The sequence below is a fragment of the Oryctolagus cuniculus genome, chromosome X (genome assembly GCF_964237555.1).
Source record: "Oryctolagus cuniculus chromosome X, mOryCun1.1, whole genome shotgun sequence".
NCBI classification, from domain to species: Eukaryota; Metazoa; Chordata; class Mammalia; order Lagomorpha; family Leporidae; genus Oryctolagus; species Oryctolagus cuniculus.
Window position 1 is genome coordinate 110,014,826 of NC_091453.1, and position 25,392 is coordinate 110,040,217.

Here is a 25,392-nt window from a genome sequence, read left to right on the forward strand (position 1 = left end):
TCTTCCTTCTTTGCTTTTACTTTTCGAGAAAAAGTACTTGTAAGTAACATTATCAAGGGCTAAAAGCTCCACTAAATAAAGAGCTCAACAAGTAAAAAGACCTTCGTTCAGTGATAATGTAGGCAAGGGCTATAAATAGTAATCAAACTGATAAATTACCATTTCAGTCAAATACAGTGAACTTTAAAATAATCAGAGTCCAGCGTTGTGGCAGCAGGTTAAACCACCACTTGAGATGCTGGCATTCCATATGGGTGCCAGTTCAAGTCCTGATTGCTCCACTTCCCATCCAACTCCCCACTAATGGCTTGGGAAAGCACCAAGAGATGGCCTACGTACTTGGGTCCCTGCCACCTACGTGGGATACCTGAAAGGGATTCCTGCTTCCTGGCTCCTGTCTGGTGGCTTTGGTCTGGTCCAGACCTGGGCAGTGAAGCAGAAGACAGAAGATCTCTCTCTGCATCTCTCTTCCTCTCCCTCTCTGTAACTCTGTCTTCCAAATAAACTTTAAAAATAAATAAATAAAATCACATATACACTAGACCCACTATTAAGTGAAACCTTTGGAAAAAAAGTAAAATGTTTAAGGACTCATGTATTTTCTCATGGAAGTTGTCTTGAAGATAAAACCAAAGTAACAAATAGTGTCCGCTAATCTAGAGTAAATAGTAAATGGTTCCAGAGCCATTTGCAAGACCACTGCTAGCAGCTACTTATGCCCCACTTTTCCTACACTGTCCTTGTCTCATCCTTTCGTTTGCCTTCCCGCCTCAAGCCATCACATAACACAGACGTACAGAAAATGCATGGTCCTAGATCACAAAGACACAGTTTGGCATCTAAAACAATCACTTAAGAGGCATTCCTTTAAACGCATTTATCAACCTCCTGAATAAACAATGAAAACACTGTTTTCTTTCTATTTTAAGTTTTCCTTACATCTGTATTGCCTCTGAATTTCTTGTGGCCATTTATTTTGGCTCTACAAATATATGACACACCTGCCACACACTGCTTGAACTGGCAGACTGTCAAGATTTAAAAGCCTTCCAGTTTTTGAATTTGCTTCGGGTTCTGTTCACCTCACGTGTTTTGGTTGGTGGGTCACCACCACACATTCTTCAAGCGCTCAGCACTGCAGATGGAAACCATGACTTTATAGGCTTCTGGAATCTTGAGTCTTCAGTATGAAAAGACGGCCCATAAAAATAAGGATATTTTGTCTATGTACAGAACTTTTTCATTCAGCTTTTTGTTTGTCAAGTGTCTTTGCATTTTTTTTCCCAGAATACCGCTGGGATAACAAATTTCATATACCTTTTCAAAAAAGCAGGTAAGTCAAGGTATTCTACTTCATAAAACAAACAACCCACTTCAGTTCACACATATGGTCACAGGAGAAAATATACTTGCTACAACATCTCTTTTGAACACAGAATTAACAATGCATATTACTGTTTTTGTTTGTCAAAGGAGTTAACTTATTTTTAAGCTGTGTCTTTTTTAAAATAACATGTGAAATTAGGAGAACTTGTTTATAAATGCCATTTAAATATTTTAAATTAATCCAATGTAACATAAAAGCAACTTAAAACTCACATTCTAAATATAGCTATTATTAAATAATGCTGGTTAAATGCTTCCTTGTATGCATGGGATAGAAATCCTAGGGCCGTGAAAAGATCATTTTTCACCAAAAACTGGATTTATGCTTTAGTATGAGGGGGACCTTGATGTATTTGGCCATTCTAGTCCTGTAATGCTCAAGCATTTGAGATTAGGAGAGAAGGAAAAAAAAGAGAGAAAAAGGAAGGAAGGGAGGGAGGAAGAAAAGAAAATGAGTCACAAGACTTATTATATTTAATGTATGTTGGGTGATTTTGCTGACAATTCATTATTTATCAGGCATTTAATATGACCCAGGCTCTGATCTAGGTGCTGCGAAACAAAGGTGAACAAGACAAAATTCTTGTCCTTTCAATACTTCATTCTAGGGGGTGGCAGCTGGTGGGGATGGAAGGGGAGCAGAAAATAAATAAACATATCCATCGTTCATTTTATCCACTCAACAAATATTTATTAAAAAGGTAATTGAGGCCTTTAAAAAGCATTCATGAAGGAAAATATCAATCAACAAACATTTATCATATGCCAACTATTTGCACAGACACGTGTCAGGTGCCTCTGGAGAATCAGAACTTGAAGGCACTGACTCTGCACTCAAGAAGCGGAGGTAAGAACAGCATATAGAAAATAAAAGCAAGCAATGTAGATAATCCAGAGCAAAATCCAGTACCATTAACAACAAATGGGATGAGAGTTCTGGGAAGAGAATGTCGCCAAGGTCTGGCGTAGTCAATGGGGTTTTCAAGAAGAAGGTGGAGCTGGGTCTTGGAGGCTGAGAAGGAGGGAGGTAAGCGCAAAGAGGCAGAGAGTATTCTTAATAAAGAGGAACAGCGGGGATGAAGGTGAGAATATCAGATTGAGCACTGGACACTTGCAGGTTGGTGAGCACACACAGGCTGGCTAGGATGTCAAGTTCACAGAGAGGAAGAGAAATAACATGGGGATTGTTCCTGAAGCACCTAGAAAGTGACCTCAGAAAAGTGTATATTTGTTATAGAAATAGATGCTTCTTCTGAAGACTTTAAGCCAACTGGAAATGTAGTGGCCACAGTTGTTGAAGATTAACAATGATTATCCCCTGGAAAATTCCTTCACTTAAGGAGCCTGCAACACAATCGGAGGAAAGTCCATGGATCCAATATACTCTGGAAGAACAAAAGACAAAGGGGAAATGGATAAAGGTTTGTGTTTCTCTCCACTTCACAAGCTCCATAAAGCCATGCCAGGCAATGATTCAAGTCTGGACAGTGTGAAAAGTAGGCTGAAAAGTGTGCATTTTGCTGACTACCCATTTATCAATGACCCCAACCATGAGGGACATATAACTGCATTCCTATTTTCTGGATTGATGAAAATATTTTTCAATTTTAATTTCTATAATAGAAGCTTTCAAAAAGTTGACATTTACACTGGGATTTTTTTTAAGTTAGATTTTTCTAGAGAATATGTTCATTCCAGAAGCTGAATTCCAATAGTAACTTTTAGGCTGTAATCACATCCTATAAATTTCTGTTATAGGATTTTAACCACCAACTCAATATTCATTCATGCTACTCCCAAGTGCCTACTGAACTGAATTGGATTGAATCTTCCAGGCCAATGTATACTCTGATAAGATTTGGTTGAACATTTACTGTGCACCCCCACCCCACTCCAACACACACACACACACACACACACACACTGCAAGATAATAATCAAAAGTGATCACTGAATGTTCGTTTCCCCGCTAAATACATATAAACAGCTTAAGTGACTCTACAGTCAAGCATACGAGTCACATAACAGAGACGTGAACTAAGGGTAGCATCTACGTCATTTAGTGGTGTACAGGGATTCATCACTGTTCCTAGTAGGCATCCAGGGAGGGGTTCCTTACCTGAACTTGGCACTGATATTTATAACTGATCAATTCAGATCTTCAATCTCAATACTCAGTAGCACTCATTTTTAGGAACACTTACAAAACCCACGAAAGAACAGAGAAAAAATTTCTGTGGTCAGAAGTGTTGAGTCTCAAATGTGCTCTGATTTCAAAGAACAACACCAAATGTTTTAGTAGACTTGAACAGTTCATGTTGAAAGAAAAATTTATAGGAAAGTGTATACAGGAGCTCTAACCCTTTGTTTCTCAAGTTACTGCTGCTTGAGACACTATTTCAATTCCTATCACGCACATGACTGAAATATTATATCTATAATCCAATTGCCTAGAGTCCAGTGGAAAGCTGACAGATTTAGTCAAGAGTTAAGAGAGTAATGTTGGGAGCATATACAGGACATATTTTTTTGGTTTGCTAATAATTGCCTGCCATTTCCCAATCTTCATGCAAGCTGGAGCATACACTTCCTTGGAGGCTTCTAAGATAAGAATTTCACTTTTCTCTTGACATCTCAGAATGAGTTATGCTGGACTGGAAATTACAGGTACTTCATTTAAAAAATTAGAAGAACTGTAAAATAAACTAGTTTTAAAACATATTCTAGTGCTCGCTTCGGCAGCACATATACTAAAATTGGAACGATACAGAGAAGATTAGCATGGCCCCTGCGCAAGGATGACACGCAAATTCGTGAAGCGTTCCATATTTTTCTATTTAAAAGAGATGTTAAGGGACTTAAAGGGAGATTTAGATTCCAATACAATAGTACTGGGGGACTTCAATACTCCACTCTCAGAAATAGACAGATCATCCGGACAGAAGATCAACAAGGAAACAGCAGATTTAATTGACACTATTGCCCAAATGGATCTAACAGATATCTACAGAACTTTCAACCCTACATCTACAGACTTCACATTCTTCTCAGCAGCGCATGGAACCTTCTCTAGGATTGATCACATACTAGGCCATAAAGCAAGTCTCAGCAAATTTAAAAGAATTAGAATCATACCATGCAGCTTCTCAGACCACAGCGGGATGAAGCTGGAAATTAGCAACTCAGGAAACCCCAGAAAGTATGCAAACACATGGAGACTGAACAACATGCTCCTGAATGAACACTGGGTCATTCAAGAAATCAAAAGAGAAATCAAAAACTTTCTGGAAGTAAATGAAGACAACAACACAACATATCAAAACTTATGGGATACAGCAAAAGCAGTATTGAGAGGCAAATTTATAGCAATAGGGGCCTATACCAAGAAATTGGAAAGGTACCAAATAAATGAGCTTTCAGCGCACCTCAAGGACCTAGAAAAACTGCAGCAAACCAAACCCAAATCTAGTAGGAGAAGAGAAATAATTAAAACCAGAGAAGAAATTAACAGGATTGAATCCAAAAAAAACATTACAAAAAATCAGCCAAGCGAGAAGCTGGTTTTTTGAAAAAATTAACAAAATTGACACCCCATTGGCCCAACTAACTAAAAAAAGAAGAGAAAAGACCCAAATCAATAAAATCAGAGATGAAAAAGGAAACGTAACAACAGACACCACAGAAATAAAAAGAATCATCAGAAATTACTACAAGGACCTGTATGCCAGCAAACAGGAAAACCTATCAGAAATGGATAGATTCCTGGACACATGCAATCTACCAAAATTGAACCATGAAGACATAGAAAACCTAAATAGACCCATAACTGAAACAGAAATTGAAACAGTAATAAAGGCCCTCCCAACAAAGAAAAGCCCAGGACCAGATGGATTCACTGCTGAATTCTACCAGACATTTAAAGAAGAACTAATCCCATTTCTTCTCAAACTATTCAGAACAATCGAAGAAGAGGGAATCCTCCCAAATTCTTTCTATGAAGCCAGCATCACCTTAATCCCTAAGCCAGAGAAAGATGCAGCACTGAAAGAAAATTACAGACCAATATCCCTGATGAACATAGACGCAAAAATCCTCAATAAAATTCTGGCCAATAGAATACAACAACACATCAGGAAAATCATCCACCCAGACCAAGTGGGATTCATCCCTGGTATGCAGGGATGGTTCAACATTCGCAAATCAATCAATGTGATTCACCACATTAACAGACTGCAGAAGAAAAACCATATGATTATCTCAATTGATGCAGAGAAAGCATTTGATAAAATTCAACACCCTTTCATGATGAAAACTCTAAGCAAATTGGGTATAGAAGGAACATTCCTCAATATAATCAAAGCAATTAATAAAAAGCCCACAGCCAGCATCCTATTGAACGGGGAAAAGTTGGAAGCATTTCCACTGAAATCTGGCACCAGGCAGGGATGCCCACTCTCACCACTGCTATTTAACATAGTTCTGGAAGTTTTAGCCAGAGCCATCAGACAAGAAAAAGAAATCAAAGGAATACAAATCAAGAAGGAAGAAGTCAAACTATCCCTCTTTGCAGACGATATGATTCTGTACTTAGAGGATCCAAAGAACTCTACTAAGAGACTATTGGAACTCATAGAGGAGTTTGGCAAAGTGGCAGGATATAAAATCAATGCACAAAAATCAACAGCCTTTGTATACACAAGCAATGCCATGACTGAGAAGAACTGCTAAGATCAATCCCATTCACAATAGCTACAAAAACAATCAAATACCTTGGAATAAACTTAACCAAGGACGTTAAAGATCTCTACGATGAAAATTACAAAACCTTAAAGAAAGAAATAGAAGAGGATACCAAAAAATGGAAAAATCTTCCATGCTCATGGATTGGAAGAATCAACATCATCAAAATGTCCATTCTCCCAAAAGCAATTTATAGATTCAATGCAATCCCAATCAAGATACCAAAGACATTCTTCGCAGATCTAGAAAAAATGATGCTGAAATTCATATGGAGGCACAAGAGACCTCGAATAGCTAAAGCAATCTTGTACAACAAAAACAAAGCCGGAGGCATCACAATACCAGACTTCAGGACATACTACAGGGCAGTTGTAATCAAAACAGCATGGTACTGGTACAGAAACAGATGGATAGACCAATGGAACAGAATTGAAACACCAGAAATCAACCCAAACATCTACAGCCAACTTATATTTGATCAAGGATCTAAAACTAATTCCTGGAGCAAGGACAGTCTATTCAATAAATGGTGCTGGGAAAACTGGATTTCCACGTGCAGAAGCATGAAGCAAGACCCCTACCTTACACCTTACACAAAAATCCACTCAACGTGGATTAAAGACCTAAATCTACGTCCTGACACCATGAAGTTATTAGAGAACATTGGAGAAACCCTTCAAGATATTGGCACAGGCAAAGAATTTCTGGAAAAGACCCGGGAGGCACAGACAGTCAAAGCCAAAATCAACTATTGGGATTGCATCAAATTGAGAAGTTTCTGTACTGCAAAAGAAACAGTCAGGAGAGTGAAGAGACAACCGACAGAATGGGAAAAAATATTTGCAAACTATGCAACAGATAAAGGGTTAATAACCAGAATCTACAAAGAGATCAAGAAACTCCACAAAAACAAAACCAACAACCCACTTAAGAGATGGGCCAAGGACTTCAATAGACATTTTTCAAAAGAGGAAATCCAAATGGCCAACAGGCACACGAAAAAATGTTCAAGGTCACTAGCAATCAGGGAAATGCAAATCAAAACCACAATGAGGTTTCACCTCACCCTGGTTAGAATGGCTCACATACAGAAATCTACCAACAACAGATGCTGGCGAGGATGTGGGAAAAAAGGGACACTAACCCACTGTTGGTGGGAATGCAAACTGGTCAAGCCACTATGGAAATCAGTCTGGAGATTCCTCAGAAACCTGAATATAACCCTACCGTTCGACCCAGCCATCCCACTCCTTGGAATTTACCCAAAGGAGTTTAAATTGATAAACAAAAAAGCGGTCTGCACCCTAATGTTTATTGCAGCACAATTCACAATAGCCAAGACCTGGAACCAACCTAAATGCCCATCAATGGTAGACTGGATAAAGAAATTATGGGATATGTACTCTTTAGAATACTATACCGCAGTAAGAAACAACGAAATCCAGTCATTTGCAACAAAATGGAGGAATCTGGAACACATCATGCTGAGTGAAGTAAGCCAGTCCCAAAGGGACAAGTACCATATGTTCTCCCTGATCGGTGACAACTGACTGAACACCAAAAAGGAAACCTCCTGAAGTGAAATGGACACTATGAGAAATGGTGACTTGATCAGCATAGCCCTGACTGCTAATGGACAACTTAATACATTATCCCTCATAGTATTTTTTTTTGTCTGTTCTACTTAATATGACTGGTTTAATTCTGTAATTATCACACAGTTATTCTTAAGTGTTGAAATTTAACTGAAATGTGATCCCTGTTAAACATAAGAGTGGGAATAAGAGAGGGAAGAGATGTATAATTTGGGGCATGCTCAGGCTGACTTGCCCCAATTGGTAGAGTTGGAAACATACCAGGGGATTCCAATTCAATCCCATCAAGGTGGCATGTGCCAATGCCATCTCACTATTCCAAGTGATCAATTTCAGTTCACAATTGATCATAATGAAAGGACTAAGAGTCAAAGGGAGCACATAAACAAGTCTAGTATCTGCTAACACCAACTGATAGAATAAATAAAGGGGAGAGTGATCCAACATGGGAAGTGAGACACTCAGCAGACTCATAGAATGGTGGATGTCCTAAATAGCACTCTGGCCTCAGAATCAGCCCTAAAGGCACTCGGATCTGGCTGAAAAGCCCATGAGAGTATTTTAGGCATGGAAAGCCAAGACACTCTGGCAAAAAGATCTCTGTGAGTGAGATCCCAGTGGAAAGAACAGGTCTTCAAAGAGGGAGGTGCCTTTCTCTGAAGGGAGTAGAGAACCTCCACTTTGACTATGACCGTGTCTAAACAAGATAAGAGTCGGAGAACTCAAGGGGCTTCCATAGCCTTGGAAACTCATAACTGGTGCATGGGGAGATTACTGATGCCATAAACAGGAGTGTCAATTTCTAAAGTCAACAGCAGGAGTCACTGTGCACTTACTCCTCATGTAGGATCTCTGTCCTTAACGTGCTGTACACTGAGGCTTAATGCTATAACGAGTACTCAAACAGTATATTTCACTTTGTGTTTCTATGGGGGTGCAAACGATTGAAATCTTTACTTAATGTACACTAAACTGATCTTCTGTAAAAAAAAAAAAAAGAAATTATCAATTCCCAACTTGACTCTCACTGGGATTAAACATGACAATTGGTCTGATCTGATTTCATCATCATTTAAAAAAAATCATCTATTATTTTTCACTTTATGTTTCTGTGTGGGAGCAAACTGTTGAAATACTTACTTAAGGTATACTAAGCTGATCTTCTGTATATTAAGATAATCGAAAATGAATCTTGATGTGAATGAAAGGGGAGAGGGAGTGGGAAAGGGGAGGGTTGTGGGTGGGAGGGACGGTATGGGGGGGAAGCCATTGTAACACATGAGTCGTACTTTGGAAATTTATATTCATTAAATAAAAGATAAAAAAAAAAACATATTCTAGGGGCTGGTGCTGTGGCGTAGTGGGCGAGGCTGCTGCCTGCAGTGCCAGCATCCCATATGGGTGTCGGTTCAAGTCCCAGCTGCTCCACCTCTGATCCAGCTCTCTGCTATGGCCTGGGAAAGCAGTCGAAGATGGCCCAAATCCTGCACCCAAGTGGGAGACCTGGAAGAAGCTCCTGCCTCCTGGTTTTGGATTGGCACAGCTCCGGCTGTTGCGGTCATCTGAGAGTAGATCTTCCATCACCAGTGGATGGAAGACCTTCTTCTCTCTCTCTCTCTCTCTCTCTCTTTCTATCTCTCTGCCTCTCTCTAACAACTATGCCTTTCAAATAAATAAATAAATCTTTAAAAAGTCTAATTGAATTTAGGACAGTCAATGGCATTATTAATAATAAAGAAGTGTGTGTGTAAGAATAATAGAGTGATTATAAAGTCATCTTTTGGCCTAGGTACTCTCTTCTATCTCCCAAGGGCAGTCTCAACAAGTTTCAATGGAAAGATTTCAAACACTCCAAAGTAGAAGGGAACTAGAAAGAAGATTGGCTTAATTATACCGTAAGATCGGAATTCAACAGCTCAACCCTGTAATTTCATACTCACTTTCAATAGGAACAGTTCTTATAAATTTATCCATTTCAATTCTGCTTTGCCTCAGTATGTGAGGAAATATCTTCTGCCCTTACTTTTGCAAGGCACATAATTTAAATACAGATTCCAGGTTTTAAAAAGCAAGGGTAGATAATCAAGTACATACTAAGTATGAAAACACGTCAAAGTACTCTAAATGAACTCACACAAAGTTCTCCAAGCCAGTGAGGGACCAAGTAACTTACTGATGATTCTCACCCAGAACAGAGGCTCAGAATGGTTCATCTACTAGAGCTAAAGTGCTTGACATTTTTAGTGTACACATGAAGAGCTCATGATCTAATTTAATTAGGTCTGCTATTGTGGCAGTTATGGTCAGAATGGGCAGACAGATTCCCATATGTTTAAACTAATTGTCCTGTTTCATTGAGTTTCTTTCACTGACAAGCCACATTCAAGTCAGAACTTAATTCCTGGCTATGTAGGCTTTTCTGTAGCACTGTATACAGGTAGGGCACTCTCTGTAACTATCAATTGCTGAAGAAAGGCAATCATTAGCTTCTGAGCTTTTAAGGTTTTTTTTTTTAAAGATTTATTTTCTTTATTTGAAAGACAGAGTTACAGAGAGAGGTAGAGACAGAGAGAGAGATCTTCCACCCGCTGGTTCACTCCCCAGAAGGCCACAATGGCCAGAGCTGCGCTGATCCGAAGCCAGGAGCCAGGAGCTTCTTCCAGGTCTCCCACGTGGGTGCAGGGGCCCAAGGACTTGGGCCATCTTCCACTGCTTTCCCAGGCCATAGCAGAGAGCTGGATCGGAAGAGGAGCAGCCGGGACTAGAAGCGGCTCCCATATGGGATGCCAGAGCTTCAGGCCAGGGTGTTAACCTGCTGTGCCACAGTGCCGGCCCCTTAAGGTTTTATTGACCTCCGTGTATTCCATTAATTTCAACGCAACTGCTTTGACATCCTCTTCCAGAGAACAAAATCCTCTTGGCACACATGGTTTTCTCCCAGCTGCTTCTCTCTTGCCTCTTTTGCAGGCTGTCCACACTTTGAACTTGTTTTTGTTTGATTTTTTTTTATCATGCTCTACCTAGTCCTCTCTACTCGACTCCACTTCTAAGCATCTGAATCTCCTGGCCACAGTCTGCTGCCAGGCAAAACTTGCAATATGCAACATACTTCTATTAGACACATGCTTGACTTTGTCCTCCCTTTTTCTTTTTTCAACCCAAGAGACCCCATTTCTCCTGCTACCCTCTGGTCAGGATTAAACAGTCTACATACAAAATAATCTCCACATTAATTTTAATCAACTGGGATATTTGGGATTTTATTAAAAATTCCAAGAGTGAGTCCATTGTTTACAAAATAACCACTAAAACCCAATGAAGAGGATAAATTACCTTTGCTAAGTACATTGTATGATATATTCTAAAGCCAGTATCTTGGTTGCTAACTAATCTGTATTTCTAGATGTTAATAATAGCTAACATTTAGGGAGCTCATATTCTGTGCTGGACACTCTGCTGAGCATTTTATATTCATTATCTCATTCAACCATCTCTGACATCCTATGAGATAGATGCTATTATGGAGCAAGGTTAAAGCCCTAGCTTAAAATTTTTTTTATTTATTTGACAGGTAGAGTTATAGAGAGTGAGAGAGACAGAGAGAAAGGTCTTCCTTCTGTTGGTTCACTCCCCAAATGGCCGCCACGGCCAGTGCTGTGCTGATCCAAAGCCAGGAGCCAGGTGCCTCTTCGTGGTCTCCCATGAGAGTGCAGGAGTCCAAGCACTTGGGCCATCCTCCACTGCTCTCCCAGGCCACAGCAGAGAGCTCGACTGGAAGAGGAGCAACCGGGGCTAGAACCCAGTGCCCATATGGGATGCCAGCACCTCAGGCGGAGGATTAACCAAGTGAACCACGGCGCTGGCCCTATCCCTAATTTAAAATTAAAAAAAAATCTATCTCAAAAAAATTTCAATTCTACACTGTCACCAAAGAGCTGTACTGAATTTTTCAATATTTAAAGTTCTCAGAAATCATAATAATCATAAGAAATACATGGGCAACGATTTAAAAACCTCTAAATTCTCAGCTTCTTGCAATTATAATATGAAAGCTTACTACGCCCTACCTATGAAAGCCAGAGGATCTTGAATGGCTTATAATTTGGAGTATTTCTTCTCACTCATGTCTAACAAGTAAGTGAGAAAATGCTTGGCACACTGGGTTTAAAATCACCCCTTGGGGCCAGCATTTTGGTGTAGTGTGTAAAGCCTGAGACAACCGGATCCCACATGGGTGCCGGCTGGAGTCCTGGCTGCTCCATTTGCAATTCAGCTCCCTGCTAATGTGCCTGGGAAAGCAGCAGCAGATGGCCTTAGGCCCGTTCACCCACAAGCGAGACCTGGAAGAAGCTCCTGGCTCCTGGCTTCGGTCTGGCCTAGCCCTAGCCTTTATATTGCAATTGGGTAGTGAACCAGCAGATGGAAGATATCTCTCTCTCTCTCTCTCTCTAACTCTGCCTTTCAAACAAATAAAAATAAATATTTTTTAAAAAATCACTTCTTCAAGAGAACATGTAGTCCAGAAATCTGGCATCCAACGGGCAGAAAGGGAGTATAAAAGCCTTTGGACATAATAAATTCCTCCTCCAACAATAAAATTTTTCTATCAAAAATTTAAAAAAACGACTATCTAAATCAAAGTGAAAACTTTTAACCAGGATTTGGAAATAGATAATACTACACCAAGATTGTCAGTGCCTCCAAAAACTCAACTTTCTCTGTTGCTATCTTATAAGTTTACGATACAAAATCTGGAGTATGAAAGTCATAAAGACAAGGCAAGATACAAAAAAATTTCACCACAAGAGGGTTTCAGGAAAGATCTGAGTAACAGAGCAGTGATTTGAAAATAAAATTCAAGGGAAATGCTGTGGTCAAATCAACAAGGAAGTCTGTACAGCAAGGTAAGTACCAACATATATGGATATAAAGAATATATATACATATATAGAGCCACATAAAGAATCATCCCAACAAGTCAACTCAGTTTAAACGGTCTGGCAAAAAAGAAGGTGGAGGCTGAGGAGGAAAAGGGGCTTAAATAGTAACTTAAAGAGAGCCCTTATAATTGTGCTGAAGTGAAGAGAATGTCCATCAAAACTGATGAAATCCTATACTTTAGTCACCATGTCGTGTTCATCAATTTGAAATACTGTGCATACACATTAGAGGAGTGCTGAGGAAATTAAAGTGAACATTATATCATTTATATCATCAAGTACTGAATGCTTTAAATGATTACATTTGACAGCCATGTAATTCAATATATACATGAAGGGGACCAAACGACTTGATCCTATTTAAAATAACAGTATAATCCTACCTAAGTTCATAAAGGTTCTCAACAAATCCAAACTTCTTCAATTCAAACTGACATAAAACTGAGGTTAAATTCCCAGGGTCCTAATATGGATAAAAGTACCAATTACATGTGCTACTGAATACTTGTTCCACTGAAAACACTCAAGCCTCAGGCAACAAATCAACTTTCACATTAGTAACCACTGAAAAAGACCAACTCAGGTTATCAATTTATCAAGACTCAAATAAGACACATGGAGCGAGGCACATGGATTTTGAGAATTCTAGCTCATTATCTTCAGGCAGGAAAAGGAAGGCCTCTAAACCATTCAGACTAGATGGCATCCATCCAGTTACTGAATGTAGATCAATAGTAGCTAGTCATAATTAATATTTCATTAATTTATTCACTACACAACCATCTATTAAGAACTAACTCAGAGCTGCAAAGCTGGATGCAGAGGGTACAAACACAGATAAGGCACAGCCCCTCATGTTTACATCTTACAATCCAAATTTCAACCAAATTTCCAGAAAACAATCTTATTGGATAAATGACATGATTTTAGAGATCCAGATACATATATGTTTTGTCTTTAAAAAAAATCCCATGTCTAGGTCCACAAAGCTATTGACAAATGGGCCAAGAGTACCATTAGGAACCCATCCATTCCTTGACCATGTTTCTCAGGCATCTGACCATTATCTCTTGTGTTGCAATTCTGTCTGTCCAACAAACTTCCATGTGACTTTTCTATGCTTTAACTCCGCTCCTTTCTCAAGGAAAGCATCTGAAACTTTCATTGTTGAGATGTTTCCATCTGATACCTGCTCTTCCTCACCCCTAATCACTCCTGCATGTGCTGCAATGTGCCTTCCACCTCCACCATTGTGTTCAAACTGCCCTGGATTCAATGAGTGCATTCAGGCATAATACTAACTTGAATTGACTACTTTGGGAACTCTAGGTGTATTTTCTACTACCTCTTCCAGCATAATGCTTTGTACAACTAGGGTTGAATATTATATAAATAGTAAGAGTAGGAGCAAGCTTTCAGTAGTTACTCATTAAATAAAACTTAAACTTGTCAGTTGTGTGTAAAGAGTGAATATTGGGGTCGGCATTGTGGCTTAATGGGTTAAGCCATTGCCTGAAATCCCATATAGGAACCAGTTCAAGTCCCCCTCGCTCCACCTCCGATTCAGCTCTCTGTTATGGCCTGAGAAAAGCAATGGAAGATGGCCCAAGTGCTCTGGCCCCTGCACCCACATGGGGGACCTGGATGAAGCTCCTGGCTCCCAGCTCTGGCCTGGCCCAGTCTTGGCCACTGCAGCCACTTGGGGAGTGAACCAGAGGATGGAAGATCTCTCTCTCTCTCTCCCTCTTTCTCTGTTAAGTCTGACTTTTAAATAAATAAAATAAATCATTTATTAAAAAAGAGTCTGAATATTTACATATGATGGGGCTCCAAAAATTCATAAAAAATGCACATTATGAAAAAGTGCACAATTTTAAATTTTTTCACAACATTAATTTATCTTTTGAATACATTTTTCCATGAACTTTTTGAAGTACCCTCAAAATCTACTATTTTTCCTTAATTTGTTTTCAAAATACATATTAAACACTATGCACAAGACATTAGACATGGTAGCTGTTCTCATGTACCTTAGTAGTCTCCCAGACTATAATTCCCATAGCACACTTCAAAATTTGCATCCTGAAAGACTAATACAACATGAAGTTTTTTTAAAATGTGTTTTAATGTCTTAGAGAAATATGGAATGTGCTTCCTTATGCCAAGAAATAAATTGTGAGTCTAGTGGGAAAAAAGGGGGAGGGGGTGCAGAGGAAATCCTCCTGATTCTTCTGGAACAAGCTTCTGATGTTCACCAAGCAAAAGTAATCAATATGTGCTCAAAACACTGTCCAAACAGGCTTTTCCACCACAAGCCCATTCAATCAGAGTTTTGCATCTTTCTGTAAATTCCTTCAGAGATGGGTGTAGTCTAATGCCTGGCAGTTAACAGGCTCGGCTTCCTTTTTTTCTTTTCTTTTCTTTTTTTTTTTTTTCATTTTAGAAATGAGGAAGCTAAGGCTCAAAAAAGTGAAGAAAGTCTGCTTTTTTGTATCATTATGTGACTCAAGATAGTTAATATCAGTATCTGTTTCCCAGCAAGAATAAAACATATGAGGCACTCAACAGACCCCCAATCCCACCAAATGACATCAAACTGGTATCAGATGTAGTGTGAGACCTAAAACTGTTAGGAATTCAAAGAAATTTTTTTAAAAATGCACAAACGTTGGTATTTGCTTGGCGTTTTAGGTTTGACTTTAGCCAAAGGAGCACTTCAATAAATTCAGTGCGGGAGAGTGCAAAGGACCTGGATGGAAAAAAGTACACAGCTGCCCTAGCGACAGAATACAGAGCTGATGTAACAGCATCCTTAGAGACTGGAGTAAAACTTATCCAGATATCAGCAATGTCGGCTAATTAAATAGGCAAAAGGTTTACAGAATCAAAATAAAAGTACAGTGCTTCAAGGTGGTAAAAACCGATGAAAGCTGTGCCTTCCCAAATCTTTGGACGGTATCTTTTCCAGAATTTTTTTAAAAAAGATTAATATCCAATATAGAAATAAAGATTTTCAAAAAAGTTGAAACTTCACCTGGGCACTTACTCATAAAAAGAAAAAAGAAAAAAGTCGATGTCATCGCTCTTTTTTAAAACCTGCAAAAGAGATCCTAGCCTAACAGACTAGGTAACAAGGGGACTCTGGAATCAGAAGAAGTTCTTCCTAATTCCACCTCTCACAAACTAATTGAAAGACCTTGGAAAAAATACTTTAACAATCCATACTTCAGTTTTGTCATCAATACAATGATGTCAATAATAGTATCTATGGCAGAGGGCTGTTTTGTAGAGTGACATGAGTCAATATTTATAAAGCACTTACAACAATGTTTTGCACAAAATAAACACTAATTGAGAGCCTCTGAAATAAGTCACCTGAACTCTTTTTGTTCAATATGGAATTAGGAATCTGACAAAAGTCACCCCATTATTTTTCAGTGACTAAAAAAATTAAAATAATTTGCTATTTGTTTACTCTGAAGCCATCAAATTCTTTATACAAATAACTTACAAAGTGAGAAACTCTGGAGATGAATAAAAAGAAAGGCAAGCATTTTACTTGTTTTCTGTTTTTTTTTTTTTTCCAGAAGGATTCATAGGTGAAAACTATCGAAAGGTGGTATACTCCTCTTCACTGAATTTCTATTACACTGTGCAGAAAGTTAGACTAGAAACCTCAAAATAACCACACGAGGCTAAGATGTCATGAGTCAGTAACATTTTATCATAGTAGCAGAGAGGAAATGCATTGCTAAGTTGTGTGCCTTGTGGGTAGCATGCATTTGGTCTTTGGGTGACATAAAATACATTCAAGGTAGTCTCTTCCCTCAATGAGTTTATAATCTCATCGGGGACATAATCCTATACCCCAAAACTATTAGAAGCAGCATATGACTAAATTCTGAATCCCACCTCCTTTATAATCACGAGTTCCTAGAAATAGAAAATGATAAGCTGTGGCCTCTTAAATTACTCTCTATTATCCAAAGGTAATATTTCTTATAAATCATAGTCACTGTATGTATGCAAAGAAAAGAAATAATCACTACACGGTTCCTGTTTGCCTTGAACATAAATGGGGAAGTGTCAGATTTACCAAGATTTTCCAAATGTTAAGCACTACATTGATAGCAGCAGATACTGGAAACACAGGAGTGAAAAAGAAAAAAGGATGGATCTAGATTTTTCTATCATGCGTACAGTTCTGTGTTTTTATTGGTTGCTGAGTTGTTCAATCATGACCACAAGCAGACCAAAAGCTAAGATGCATTCTAACACATTCTTACTTTGATATGAAAGCCTGTGTCATGCTGGCGCCACAGCTCACTAGGCTAATCCTCCGCCTGCGGCGCCGGCACACCGGGTTCTAGTCCTGGTCGGGCGCCGGATTCTGTCCTGGTTGCCCCTCTTCCAGGCCAGCTCTCTGCTCTGGCCAGGGAGTGCAGTGGAGGATGGCCCAGGTGCTTGGGCCCTGCACCCGCATGGGAGACCAGGAGAAGCACCTGGCTCCTGGCTTCGGATCAGCGTGGTGCGCCGGCCACAGCGGCAAAAAAAAAAAAAAAAAAAAAAAAAAAGAAAGCCTGTGTCACAAACTCACAATTTGGGCAGTGATAATCTACAGGCAACCCCTTAATTTTTCAGAGAAGAGAACAGGACTACAGACAGCAGTTTATTTAGTCATAGTTGCAAAGAGAGTTAGTGATAGAGTCAGCTTAAGAGTTCAGTTCTGATGACCAGAATTTGTTCTACAACTTTGAAAAGGTTTTAATTCCAACTTCAATCAACTCCTTTCTTAATCAAACTCTGTGTCTGTCTTTGTCTCTCGCTCTCTCTGCCTCTCTGCTCCCCCCTTCACAGTTAAACTTTCAATTTTCATGCCATGAATACATACATGTGTGATCATAAGAAATGAATCCACTCTTGTCTCCACTTAAAAACAGTTCCAATTCTTTGAATGGAAAGTTGAAATGAATGCTTTCAAAAGTTCAGAAGAAGTAAAGTAACAGCTTCCCTCTGCAGAGCAAACGATAAAGCTGCTGGGAATCTGCTAGGTGCTTAATAGATCATCTTTACTATTTGATGCAAACTAGCTGTTTGTACCAATTCAGGCAACAAAGTCCAGAAGGAAGCAGAAGTTAAAATGAGTGATGGAAGCTAGCGGTTACCTGGTGGAAGATCACTACAGGATTTTTTTCAGAAACCAAAGAAAGACACAATCACATATCTACATGTGTATGTTATACTTGTAGAAATCAGTGTGTGTGTGGGGTGGGTGAGTGCACTTGGGGTGTGTGCATATGTTGTTGGCGGACAAAGAGGTGGAATCTTATATCTGATGGACAGAAAGGAGCTAAACTAACTGAAACACTAAACTCAATACATTACACAGTCCTTTCCTCTATTAAAAGTGTCAGGAACTAATGTCACCTGTCTAAAGAGATCAGACTATAGTCATTTAGGGCAATTAAAACCAGTAGCAAAACAATCAGTGTAGTAGAAGAGAAAGCTATAAGCAAATACAGGAAGCTGTATATAGACATATGGAAAATATTTTGAGTGAAAAGAAGTGTTCACCTTATAGGACAAACCAAAGAAAACACATGGAGTAATTAATAACATTAAAGTTAAGTGGAAAAGAAGTACTATAATTATACACTTTCATTTACTTAAATATTTAAAACTGAGCATCAGTCTATGATTTGTAACTGTAAATTTATAATGACCATTTTAATAATTAATTAATTTTCATAGAAAACAGTCAGTTGTGTGCTGTAAACTTATTCTATTATCCTCGCATAGGACACACGGTTACAGTTTATAACCAGGCACCACCTAGTGGCAAGTAGTAGAATTGCAAGCACAGTGGCCAGTTCAAAATAAGCAGCCTCGCACAAGCTGGCTTTGCAAACAATTTAAGAAGAAATCATATAAAAATGCCACAAAGTATATAAAGACATGCATTTGCAATGACAGATGTTGCTAGTTTTGTGGTATTTAAAATATACACAGAACACCACAACTGAATCAACTGTGTCACTCACAAATTCTGTCAATAAAAAGATTCACAAAATGAGTGGGTTTCTCATTCAAAATGAATTGAACATTATATGTTTAGGTCCCAGAGTTAACAAAGATTAAGCCATCACTGCACCTAAGAAAGGCTGGCTGCAATTTTTTACGGGATGAGAAGAATGCAGCGTGAGGTTATGAAATAGAAATAGATACATGACAAAGAAATAGTTTTTCTTCATAAGTTCTATGAAAATATAAGGTATATTAGTGTCCAAACTCAGTAGACATACAAAATAGATACAAGTAATGGAAGTACTAATTACCAATTACTAGAAACCACTTTTGATAGCAATCTTCTCAAAATATTAGTCATCTTTTTTTTTTTGACTTAGTAAGTGGCATATAGTAAATCTAATTAAATCTTTCATTACTGAAGAACTGGAGTACTTCTTCTGATACTTAATCTCTTGTCAATTCATATTTTATTCTTCCTAATGACCGGGCACAAACAAAATTCTTGGTGCTCGTGAATTCTGACAATTGGGTTTCACCGGAGCTGGGCCAACCCGAAACCAGGATCCAGGAGATTAAATTCCTTCATGTCTCCCATAAGGGTGTAAGCTCCCAGGGACTTGGGCCATCCTGCGCTACTTTCCCACATGATAAAAGAGAGATGGATTGGGAAAGGAGCAGCCAGGATATGAACCAGCGCCCATATGGGATGCAGGCGCCACAGGCGGAGGCTTAATCTACTAAACCCCAGTGCCGGCCCCAAAGGGCATGTTTTAAAAAACCATCTGTTGTAACAAAAATGTTTTCTAAAAGTAGATGGAAGCTGATATGGTACAGCAGGGTACAAGAGGGAAAAGGAAGAGAGCGATGAACAAAAAAAAAGAAAGAAATAGAACAGATACTTTAGTACTGACTACACAGAAGGCTTTCAAAAATATGTTAGCACAAATGTGTGACTCTAACACGGGGTCTATTAAGAGTCCCCCACACCCACTCCACTGGTCAATCACAGTTGAGTATGTACTTACACATACACAACCCTGAAGGGTTACATCTTGTGAATTATTATGTGTGTATTTCACTATTGTAGTGACAGTGTTTATAAATAAATTAGAATTTATTGTTCCTTGCACCATAAATGGTACAAAGCTGAACTTAATTTTTAAAAGCTGTAATTGTAAAGTACACACATGGGTCATTCCTTATGCACACACAAGAGACACTTCTATTTGCATAGTATTCTTTCTCCCTATGTATAACACTGGGTATTTTGAGCACTCACATATGCACAACACTTGGAAAATCCTCATGCAAGGATTAATATTGATAATTTGAATAGAAACTCCCACTAGTGCACTGAACCTCAAAAAACTTAGTCAGGGCAGGCCTGTGGCACAGCGAGTTAACGCCCTGGCCTGAAGCGCCAGCATCCCATATGGGCGCCGGTCCGAGACCCGGCTGCTCCACTTCCGATCCAGCTCTCTGCTGTGGCCTGAGAAGGCAGTAGAGGATGGCCCAAGTCCTTTGGGCCCCTGCACCCACGTGGGAGACCTGGAGGAGGCTCCTGGCTCCTGCTTTTGGATCGGCGCAGCTCCAGCCGTCGTGGCCATCTGGGGAGTGAACCAGTGGATGGAAAACCTCTCTGTCTACCTCTCTCTGTAACTCTTTCAAATAAATAAAAAAAAATCTAAAAAAAAAAAACTTAGTGTTCTGTTTCTTTATTCTTCTTTTAGTCCACGTTTCTATTTCTAAAAATGTGCAGATATTTTGGAGCATGTATGATATTGATGAGAGAAAACAATTTTCCTTTCAAATACAAATGTGTATTTAGGAAAATAAGGTGGGCATATCAAAATTCAATGGCGACAGCAGTTCATTTTAGATTTTTCTTAAGCAACTTTATATTATTACTAGTGAGATGTCTAAGAAATCTTTTAAAATTTTACTTATTTTCATTTATTTGCAAGACATCAAGACAGGACAGAGATAGATCCTCCATTTGTTAGTTCACTCTCCAAATGCTGGCAACAGCTGGAACTGGGTCAAGCTGAAACCAGGAACCCAATTATACATCCAGGTCTCCCACGTTGATGGCAGAGACCCATGCACTTGACCCTTACCTGCTACCTTCCAGTGTGCTTATTAGCAGGAAGCAGGAATTGGAAGCACAGCCAGGATTCGAACTCAGGCACTCCTATATGGGATGTTGGCATTCCAAATGGTGTCTTAACTGCTGTCCCAAACGCCCACCCCATGTAATAATTATTATGCTACATTTCATTTGAAAATAAACACAGAATATTAATATTCTTTTTTTTTTTGACAGGCAGAGTTAGTGAGAGAGGGAGAGACAGAGAGAAAGGTCTTCCTTTTCTGTTGGTTCACCTCCCAAAATGGCCACTACGGCCGGTGCGCTGCACTGATCCGAAGCCAGGAACCAGGTGCTTCCTCCTGGTCTCCTATGCGGGTGCAGGGCCCAAGGACCTGGGCCATCCTCCACTGCCCTACTGCACCACAGCAGAGAGCTGGACAGGAAGAGGAGCAACTGGGACAGAATCTGGAGCCCTAACCGGGACTACAACCCGGTGTGCCGGTGCTGCAGGCGGAGGATTAGCCTAGTGAGCCACGGGGCCAGCCAGAATATTAATATTCTTTATTCTTTCACTCTACAAAAACATTCTTTGAACTTAGAAGTGTTTTTACTGAAATCAAAATATAAAATGCTGACCATCCCTAAACTTAAAACCTGAAATCCAAAATGAGCCAAATCCGAAAATTTGCAAGCATTGACATGACGGCACAGGTGAAAAATTCCACACAATGAAACTTTGCTTCATGCACAAAATTACTAAAAATGGTGTATAAAATTACCCTCAGACTGTGTATAAGATGCATATGGAACATTAATGAATTCCATGTTTAGATTTGAGTCCCATTTCCAAGATAGCTCATTATATATATAAAATGTTCCAAAACAAAAAAAAATCCGAAACACTTCTAGTCTGAAGCATTATGGACAAGGTATGTTCAACTCTGTACCTTTTTATAATGCTGACTCTGGTTTCCAAATAATTTTCTCAGCACTCCAATTTCATGATAAATATTTCTTACTCATTATTGCAGGTCTATCAGATACTACAAAAGTTCGTAAGTTCACATTAATGCCTTATTACAATAACACCTCATTTATTGGAAAGATATCAGGCACGGAGCAGAATCAATAAAAAAGAAATGAGAAAAAAGCCTTAGACATGAATATTAATTTTTCTTTAATCAGTCTGGATAAGAATCTTTCGAAATGCTTTGTAAAATGTTGTATTCCCTTTAGAGAGAGGATAGTGAAAAAAAAATTTTGCTTTTTCTAGTAGTTTTTCTAGATCATCATTGGAAATACTATTATTAATGATTTTATTATTAACTATTCTTAATGAGGATCTAGAAAAACTGTTATTAATGCTTTAAAGGTTATGTTGGGCATATTGTTAAATGGCCCCAAATGCTTGTGCATTTGGAGTCTTCACGTCTCCTTTTTAGAGTTTGTCTTCTTCATTGGTACCTATTTATTGTCTATGATTCCCACGTGTACCTGCCTCTATTAAATCCCTTGCAAATGCGCCAATTCAATTTTCTGTGCTTTATAAAACCAGATTCAGTCAAATAAAATGTAGTGAACAGTTGCTCTAGGTAAGGTGATGAATCAAGTGCACTAATCTGTGTGTTAAACACAAATGCCACTCTTAGGGAGCTTTCCTGTGAGTGCAGTATAAAAGCTTGAAGGCCTGGCCTTCACGAAATCTGACAGTCTGACAGAACCTGAGGTCTGGAGGTAGTAGCCCATCTTTTTACGGGATGTGACTCTTCTTGCAGAATCCTAGCTGTTGCTGACAAAAAAAAAAAAAATCAGGGGAAAACAATTCAGGAAAAGATGGTGAAAGTTACAGGGCTCCAACGGCATGGGTGGTGTGGCAGGAGTTGACTTCACAATAGGCTACAAAACAAGGATGGTATTTGAAATATTAAAACAGCTCTTACAGCAGGGACACACACCAAGCAGCTGGTGCCAACATGCCGGGCACTGCTCTTTGGGTTGCTGAATCATGGAGATATCCAGGAGGTGAGCAGTAGAATCAGTTCTGTGGGCTGTGTTGATTTCACTACTCTGGCTGTACTGATGCGCACTACTGCACTGTCACACTTGTTAACAGCACAAATTCAAATCCCTGCATGTTTACTACACTGGGTAAACGAGTATATAGGAGGTTAGTTGGACTTGAGTCAATGAGCAATAGAAAGGATTAGATTTTTCAGGAAGCCATCTAGGACAAAGTACAGTTTCGATTCCTAGTTAGAGAGCCCTCCTTAAGTAAAAAATGCAACTAAAAGTGATGTCAATAATTAGGAAATACAAGGGAGCTGATTATTACCACTTCTGCTTATTTATCCTAGGGAAATCTCTAGAGAGTTAGTCAATGAAGACATGATTTACAGAGATAAATACAGTGTGTTATAAAGATTTGATTGGTAAATTTCTAAACCCAGCTAAACACATTTTATTTTAGAAAATTTCTGATTAAAATGAATATCGATTATACAGTGGGATCTATAACTCACCAGTACAGAGGAAGCACAGCAGTAGTAGATTTACATTTGATGAGAAAGATAAAATTGTGATCAAAACACAATGATGAGGGCATTGTTAACAACTTGGTCCACAAAGGTTACAAGAGCAAATTGGATCTCCTCTAGTCCCCGGACTAAGCCGCACTTAGTATGGTGTCTTATCCCAAGAAGTTTCCATTTTCTGTGCTGAACTGGCTCCTTCACTCCTTCACGTCATTTTCTAGGTTCGACTTGTGCTTAATCTTGAAAATGACGACATCATCACTGCACTGGCAACAATAAAGGTGAAGCAGTGTCCAAAGATGCAAGGTTAACAATGACCTACACTAAGGCAAAAACAGTTCCATTTTAATTTGTTGTTATTTTAAATGACTTTTTATGTGTCAGTATTATTTTGGCCAAGGAGATCTCCTAAACACTGCCAAAAACCTTTATTAGCAATAGTAGACTGAAAGTCACCACTAAATATTGGCTCCTTGACAGCATACTGGCCAATTATGCTACAGGCTGATGAAAAAATAAAACAACAATCTCCATGTAAATCACGAAGTTGGCAAAGAGAATGGCATCAATGCAGTCAATAACTATAAATCCAATCCTGTTGTATGCTTTATTTCTTGTGGATTTTTAACTATGCATCGAACATGCTTAAATCACTGATCCCCTGGCTGTGGAATAATGTGTGAGTTACCAAGAGTTTATCAAGCTAACTGGTAGGAGATAGGGATTTGATTTGCTATAAAACTTTCTGGGCACATAAAAAGGAACAGGCTGAAGTGTCAAATTTCACCTCTCCTTTTGGAGAAAAATACCAGAGAACCTAGTTGGTTTTCAGTATAAGGAGACTCAAAGACTATCCACTCCATATAGAAATCTTCACATCAATCTCCAAGAATTTGAATGGCATTTACTAAGAACAAACTAATAAAGCATGGAACTTCAGTTGAATCAAATATGAAACAGCAAACACATTGTGCTTCATACATGCCAGACACTGTTCTTAGCACTGTCACGTATATTAATTCATTTATTCCTCATAGCAGTCCTGAAAGGGAAGTTAAAGTACTGTCCCCTTTTAGAGATTAAGAAACTGAGGCAGAGAGATTAAGCAACTTGATTCAAGGTTACATAGTGGATGAGCCAGAATCAAATTCATACATGTTCCAGATTGCTTGCTGTCAATACCTACTCTGTACTACCTCTCACGGACACAAAAGTACACAAACATAGCTTCAAATTTATAGACTTATTACTATGAATTTTGATCCATAAAGCATTAAAGTACTAGGGCCTGCATTGTAGCGTACCTGGTTGAGTCACTGCAGACAGCGCCAGCATCCCATATGGGCCCGGGTTCAAGACCCAGCTGCTCCACTCCTGATCCAGCTCCTTGCTAATGTGCCTGGGAAAGCAGTGGAAGATGACCCAATTCCCTGGGCCCCTGCATCCACACGGGAGACTGGGATGAGGCTCTGGGCTCCTGGCTTCGGCCTGTCCCAGCCCTGGCAGTTGCTGCCATTTTGGGAGTGAATCGGCAGATAGAGGATCTGTCTCTCTATCTTGCTGTCTCTCACTCTCTCTGTAACTCTGCCTTTTGAATAAAATAAATTTTAAAAATCTTCAAAAATTATTATAAAGTCATAAAGACTATTCAGATACTACTAAGATACTCATGTAATATGATTTTTGGGGATGACTGGCAATATTAACAACAGATCAAGTTAAGTGCTATTCACAAACTGAATACGTAATTTCATACGTTTTACATCAAAACACATTGTCATTTAGCCAATTAGAAAAGTGCCGTTTCACTTCACTGTCCTAGTAAAAAGCAAGAGGCTTTTTATTGGATGTTGTCAATTGTAGAGGAGAATGCCCCAAATGGAATGGGCAAATCACAGTGAATGAGCCCCGCTGGCGCCGCGGCTCACTTGGCTAATCCTCTGCCTGCGGCGCCGGCACCCTGGGTTCTAGTACCGGTTGGGGCGCTGGATTCCGTCCCGGTTGCTCCTCTTCCAGGCCAGCTCTCTGCTGTGGCCCGGGAGTGCAGTGGAGGATGGCCCAAGTGCTTGGGCCCTGTACCCCAT

The 25,392-nt window shown here is 39.2% G+C and overlaps 1 protein-coding gene and 1 non-coding gene across 9 annotated transcripts in view; one reads left to right on the forward strand and one right to left on the reverse strand.

Moving 5' to 3' along the window:
* MBNL3 (muscleblind like splicing regulator 3) overlaps positions 1 to 25,392 on the reverse strand; it is a 124,604-nt gene that overhangs the window by 76,257 nt on the left and 22,955 nt on the right. The gene's annotated exons all lie outside the window — the stretch shown is intronic.
* On the forward strand, positions 4,113 to 4,219 carry LOC127485103 (U6 spliceosomal RNA). Its single transcript, XR_007912276.1, has one exon. It is a non-coding gene; the product is annotated as a U6 spliceosomal RNA (small nuclear RNA).